The sequence below is a fragment of the Euprymna scolopes genome, chromosome 10 (genome assembly GCF_053919585.1).
Source record: "Euprymna scolopes isolate OS-2025 chromosome 10, ASM5391958v1, whole genome shotgun sequence".
NCBI classification, from domain to species: domain Eukaryota; kingdom Metazoa; phylum Mollusca; class Cephalopoda; order Sepiida; family Sepiolidae; genus Euprymna; species Euprymna scolopes.
The window spans coordinates 118,818,510-118,826,029 of NC_136491.1; positions in this window are offsets into that span (position 1 = coordinate 118,818,510).

A 7,520-nucleotide genomic window follows, 5' to 3' on the forward strand; every position below is an offset into this window, starting at 1 on the left:
ATATATATTTATATATATATCTGTCTAGCCACACTGATGAGCTGTGATACAGCGAAACGGCACTGTATGTGACACGAGGTGCCTTCAATAAGTTTCCAAACTTTTTTGTACAGGCATTTAAAATTGTCGTAGACTCTTGAAATTTCAGTATGTTATTGTTATACAACCGACCAATTTATGATTTCGGGTTAAAATGAACAGCTACAGCAGGTATTGGAATACATCCTACTAAAATCTCATTTTCACAGCTGGTGAATTTCAAAAATACAATCTGGACGTGAGGAAACTTTATAAGAACAATATGCAATAACATTGTTTTAAACTTGGAGAAAATGCCACAGAAACGTATGGAATGCTTCAGACTGCTTTTGGATCATCTTGCATGAAACGAGCATTAGTTTTTGAATGGCATAAGAGATTCAAGGAAGGCAGGGAGTCTGTGAGAGATTATGAGAGTTGTGGATAGAGTAAAGAAGTCAGAACACCAGAGTTGATTGGTCTATAAAGACACGTTGGTGTCAATGTGAGAACTATACACACAATTATTCGCGAGGAACTGTAAATGCAGAGGATTTGCGCGAAGTTTGTCCGAATGGTTCTCCATCCTTGTCACAGACTATTTGACCAAAATGGGCATCATCCCCTCTGTTGTCCAGACCTTGCTCCCTGTGACTTAGAGGCTGTCGTTATGAGACAATTGATGAAATGAAAGAAACTGTGATACAAGAGAACTTCCATGGGGCTTGCTGCAACAGTACAACGAGTGCATTGCAGCCAGAGGAGATTACTTCGAAAATGATTAGAGTTCCATGTGCGTACTATCAATAAAAGTACTTATACGAAAAAGTCTGGAAACTTATTGAAGGAACCTCGTACGTGTGTATGTGTGTCTGTGGGTATCATTTCAGAAATTTAGATAAAACATAAAAATATATCATTCCCTGTCACAGATGGTTACGTTTCCAACCTGTTTCCCAGACCAGCAAGAACAACACGCTTCACTTCTAGATCTGTTTCTGACCACAGTTCCCAATGATTGTGTTACAAATGCCGACAGCCCACTTGGGAACGCTGATCATGCAGTGATAATGGTTGAAATCGCCCTAAACTCTAAAGCCAAAACTGAAGAGCCATTGCTCAAAACAACGAGATATAAAAAGGCTGACTGGGAAGCCATCAGGGATCTCATCATCTTTTCACTTCCTGCTAAACAGTGCACAAATGAGACCACTGAATGGTTCAAAACGGCAATTGGAGCACATGTTCCCACGCGGAAATTTTATAGCAAGCTCACTCTCCCCAATGGTTTACTTCTACTTGTGCAGCTGCCATTACGTAAAGGCAGCAAGCGTACCGCAGATTTAACCGACATAAGTCCAGTTCAAACAGACAGAAGTATATAGAAGCCAGAAGTAACTGTAAGAAAGAAATAGCGACAGCTAAGAGAGAATTTACTGAAACCACCATAAAAACGCATGGAATCACAGAAATTAGGAACCCGTGATTTCTGGAAAATCTACAACAGTATAGTAAATAATGGGCAATCAACAATTTCCCCACTATCCAACAATCATGAGGTTGTTTGCTCAGAAACCAATAAGGCTAACATGCTTGCCAGTTGGTTTGCCTCCAACTCCACACTTTACCCTGCTAACCACCCCCTCCCTGACTTTCCTTTGCGGATAGACACCACAATAGACAATTTGAAAATCACCCCTTCTCAGGTGCATGCTATCATAAAAAATCTTGACACTTCAAAAGCATGTGGACCTGATCTCATCCCAGCTGTGCTATTAAAAAAGTGCTCCGCCGAAGTAGCTCTGATTCTCTCCAAACTTTACAAAAAATACCTTAATGAATCTTGCTTTCTTGCCTGCTGGAAAACTGCTTTTGTGGTACCAGTTTTCAAGAATTCTGACGAAAGAACTGACCCAGTAAATTATCGTCACATTAGCCTCCTCCCACTTTTCGCCAAAATATTTGAGTCCATAATTAACCGATCCCTAGTCCATCACCTTACAGATGCTAAACTAAAGAATACATAACATAATTAAATCTGTCATACATCTAAACAATATGATATAAATGCGGGAGTGTCTGAAGGGTCTATCATTGGAGCTCTATTATTCCTAAGATTCATAAATGACCTCCCTGACAAAATTGTCTGTGAGATGACTATATATGCTGATGACACCACGCTCTATAACAAACACGACAGGAAAACAAATGAACACATATCTAAAGAAATGGCAGAAACACTAGAGGATGACCTCCAATCTGTAGTGGAATGAGGGACAAAAATGGATGGGCACATTCAATGCTGCCAAGACTAAACTTGTTTCCTTCAATAACTACTAGAAACCTTCTCTACCACCAATAGTAATGGTCAAAGACTCTTTATCTGAAAGTACATCTTTTAAACTCTCTTAAAACTCCTCTGCTTAACGTTCACATGAAACATGAATTTGAACAATTACATTGAGAGCATTGCCAGGACCGTAGGTTCTCTTTACCGTGCTAGAAAGCTACTAACGCCCGAAAGTATCCTGTACCTCTATAAGGCCACCATTCGCCCATGTATGGAGTATTGTTGTCATATTTGGGCTGGTGCATCTGCTACTAGTCTCTCGCTCCTAGACAAGGTTAAAAAAGAGTCGCCAACCTTATAGGTCATGAACTGTCATCTAAGCTTCAGCCTCTGTCCCATCGACGAAATGTAGCATCCCTCTGCTTGTTCTAGAAGTACTTTAACGGTGAATGCTCCGACGAACTGCAATTTGTACCCCCTTCGACCTAAATACCCCCAACAAACCTGATAAGCAACAAAATCCCACTCTTTCACAGTAGACATCACTAGATGTAAAAGATCTTTCTACTCCAGTAGTTTCTTCCCCAGAACTGCTAGACTTTGGAATTCTCTTCAGGATTCCTGCTTCCCCAACTGTACTGACATGAAGAAGTTCAAGTGTAACATGAACCGACATCTTGCTGCCCACCTCCCCATATAGTACCCCTGTAGCTTATGTCCCTGATAGTAGCCCCCTACATCAAAGTGGCAATGTGCCTTGTTTGGGGTGAAAATGTAATTTAAAAAATGTGTTTTATTTTTCTTAAGAAAAAAAGATTATTTTAAACTTAGATTTTCTGGAATAAATTTCATTTTAAAAGTAAAATATTTGTTCTTAATATTATTTGAAGATGTTATGTAGACTTATGGTCTGAAAGAAAAGTTTAATCGTATCTATTTACGCGGTTAAATGCTTGTATAAAATCAATATAAACGTAGAACATTTTTAAAACATAATTTTCCTATTTTAGAAATTAAAATAAACCATTAACAATGTTACTTTTGGTTGAAATAAAATTTATTTTAAACTTAAACTTTTGGGATGAAATCCATTTTCAAGGGATATTTTTCTTCGTTTTTCGTTCATGTTGTCCGAAGATGTATTGCAAATTTATGGTGTGAGAGAAAATTTAAATCATGTCTAATTATGCGGTGAACAGCTTATATAGAATCAAGAGGGATTTCGACACATTTTTAAACATTGATTTTGATATTTTTTAGAAATAACAATTAAAAACATCACGTATGGGATGCGCCTGTGTGTGTGTGTGTGTGTGTGTGTGTGTGTGTGTGTGTGTGTGTGTGTGTGTGTGTGTGTGTGTGTGTCTGTGTGTCTGTCTGTGTGTGTCTGTGTGTGTGTCTGTGTGTGTGTCTGTGTGTCTGTGTGTATGTGTGTATGTGTTTCTGTGTGTGTGTGTGCGTGTGTGTGTGTCTGTGTGTCTGTGTGTGTGTCTATGTGTCTGTGTGTGTGTCTGTGTGTCTGTGTGTGTGTCTGTGTGTGTGCGTGTGTGTCTGTGTCTGTGTGTCTGTGTGTGTCTGTGTGTGTCTGTGTCTGTGTGTCTGTGTGTCTGCGTGTGTGTGTGCGTGTGTGTGTGTGTCTGTGTGCGTGTGTCTGTGTCTGTGTGTCTGTGTGTGTGTGTCTGTGTGTGTGTGTGTGTTTACACGTCCAGCTAAAACTTTCAAAAATTCAACACAACTCCCATAAGGTTGGTATATTCTTTATCTGTGTTGCCCTGAATAATTTACATTGGTTATATTTTCTGTTTTTGCTGTTTTTTTATTTAACAGTTTCAGTTTTAAAGTGAAAGGTGTTCGATATAGTAAATGTGTATGACAAAAAATATGCACAGGTAGTTTTTGAAATTCTTTTGTGGGTTTGGTTGCTTCTATGGTTATTGGTATGCCGAGGATATTCCTAAGTTTCTTTTTATGTCCTACATAAGACCTTGTTATATATGTATGTATTTGTTTAGCTAAAAGTAATAGCACACAAAACCAACACCCACAAAGTTGGTATATTCTAGACCAGCAATGCCTTGGATGAATAATATTTAAAATTTGTAAAATTAGTAATTCTTTGAGGTGGGGGTTACACTCGACCAGGTTGTGTCATGGAGGCGTCAGTTTCCCAGCAATTTCCAATGTTATGTAACTATATAAAGAAAGGGTGTTATTATTTCCAATACATTAAAACAAGAGGCGAAAAAAGAGGCGAGAGAAACAGAAGAGACGAAAAAAGAAAGAGAGAAGGAAGTAGAACGAAAGATAGAAGTTTTAATATAAACATGCTACACACTTTTAACCTCTTCTATTTTATTTTTTATAGATCCAGGCCATGCCGGGGATCCCAGTTAGTTAGATACAGATAATCATTTTCCGTATCAAAATAAAACTTCTTAAAAATATAAAAGTGATTACCGTTGAAACTTGTGGGTTTCAGCGAAAATGTCAACAAACACAACACACTAAAATAACACAATTACACAAAAGATTTTATAAAATTTGTTATTTATTATTAATTGAACAAATAGGCAGTAAACAAAATAAGAATAAGAAATAATATTCTAGCTTACAATGAATGAAGTTTCAACATTGAAATCGATTTAAAATATAATTATCGTTTGAAGGGATAATTGTACGCCATTGATATTTCTGCTACGAAAAGGAAATATCATTTACTTGTGTGTGTGTGTTTTTTTTTTTTTTTTTTGTATTCGCTGATAAAGGCTTAGGTTTGACGAACAATGTCTCTGTTTGTATATCAATCTGAAATTCCAAATTTATATGGTTATTTGCTATGAGGATAATGGATTCTCTTGGGAAAAATCGAATTTCTGATAGAGTTCCAAAATGTAATTGTTACATATGACAAAGTCTTTTCAAAGTTGACTTGAATTCACGACTGTATGATGTTGACCGCATTTGAGATGAAAATCTTTGAAATACATGAAAGACAGGTAAGATGCGCTTGCAACAGAGTTTACCTTTTTGACGGGAAAGATAGAGAAATTTATTTGCACGTTGATAATACTCCTATTTATGTGGAAACGGTCGGCTTAAGACACAAAGTTATTTTCACGGAATGCAAAGCGTTTTCGCCCGTGGACGTGGGTTACCGCACGTCGAGTGACTGTTAATGTTTTAAATTTTGATTATCAGGGAGACCTGATGTTGGCCGGTATTCAATGATGATCAACGAATGTTTCCCACTCCCATATTTTATTGTCATCGAAATCGGTGAAATCGCCCATTTTCTAATCAAATCGATTGATTGCAAGGTCTAGTTGGGGATTCATCGCAATACACCGGGAGGAAGCATCACATACATTCCAAGAGTGACTTAGTCCACAATATGTTGTAGTCTACATTGCACTGTAGAGAACCTACTGTTTATTTTATAAAATTATATATATATATGCTTGAATTTAAGTTTAAAATGTCAATGTCAAATATACTGGTGCAATTGTACTTTAAATAGAAACATTCATTTAGAACCAGACCCTCTCATATCAAATAACCTACTGTTAATTTTATATGTCGGTCTTTCAGTTTGTGTGGTAATAAAACTTCCCAAATGCACTTGTGATGTTAGGTCGCGTAAGGTGTTAACTTTGGTCAATATCGCCTGGTCTTTCTTTCATCGAAGTATTTCGATTATTGATACTTATTGAAAACATTCCGATACACAACCTATCTAAGAACACTGCCAGGCACATAAAGTACCTTCCTGTGAAATTTCATAAAAATTGACTGAACCGTTTTTGGGTCCATAAGCGAACGAACTCAGGCACATAAACACACACAGACAAAATTCTTTTTTATATTATAGTAGAGGTTTTGGCGAAGCGATCGATTATAAAAAGCAGAATAACAGCATAGCTATTTTAAAACCGTATCGATAAAAAGTAGAAAACGTGGACTAACATGTGCCAGTAGATACTAACTTAGCAGATTATACATATGTCTTTGTTATTAAACCTATTGGGCACTAAATCTGACTTTACTGTACATAAAAAAGTAATTCAAATGGTTCCAATACCAAACCTAATATATTAGAGTAAGCTATATTATTTTATCACTTTAAGGATACAGTACTGTTGGGACGATTAATCGGAATCGGGAATCGAAAAATCAGAATTGGGGGGTATCGAAATCTGAAAAATTTATGCCTATTTTCCGATGCCAAAAGCGATTCTTTCTATTGGTATTTGTTCTTTGATTTTGTTTAAAACTTATCTTTCCACAGCTCTTATTAATGATGAAATGATAAATATTTATTGGTTTCGAACTACCAGTAAAACTAAAACTTATAGGTCACATCCATCAATGTAGTTTTATAATTTGCAAAAATATATGCTCATATTTCACGGATTTTTGCGCTAATCCGACCCACCAGTACATAAAAATATTATATAGTTTGAAATATTAAAAAAAATCGACATCGGTAATTGTATCGAAATCGAGAATTTAGACTAGAATAAGTAGTTGTATTGAAATCGCGAAAAATATTGGAATATGGATACAGATAATATGGGTCAAGCAATACCGAAATGACAGATGATAACTAAAGTTTTCAAAATATCTCGAGCATCAAAATACAAAAATATGTTAATTAAAATAGTATTAATTCGACCACCTGTGTCGATAAAATAAATGCCAGTAAAAGGTTCGTTTTTTATCAATTTTAGAAAAATCGATATTATTCACAAATTTGAAACTCAATTTTTTTTTTTTTTTTTTTTTTTTACACAGTGATCACAACTTATCAAGGCCCGGAAGCCACTCAGGGATAAGGGTTATTGCAAGTACATTACGTTAGTGAGGAGATTTGCTGAAATGTTTACTTAAGGGGGCGGTTCATTAGGAATTTGTTAACATTGGACTTGAAGACAACCAAGTTGTAGTCCGGAGGGAAGCAGGCAGACGGAACAGAGTTCCACAGGCGTGCAGTTCTAAGAAAGAAGCTTTGTTCATGGAATCCGCGTTTTGATTTAGGCACAGATATAGAGTGGGGGAAATTTTTCACAGTGGATTCAGCTAGACGGGTTTTTTATTATTATTATTATTATTATTATTATTATTATTATTATTATTATATTATTATTATTATTATTATTATTATTATTATTATTATTATATTAGTAAATGATTAAAGAATTCAACGTAGGTTTTT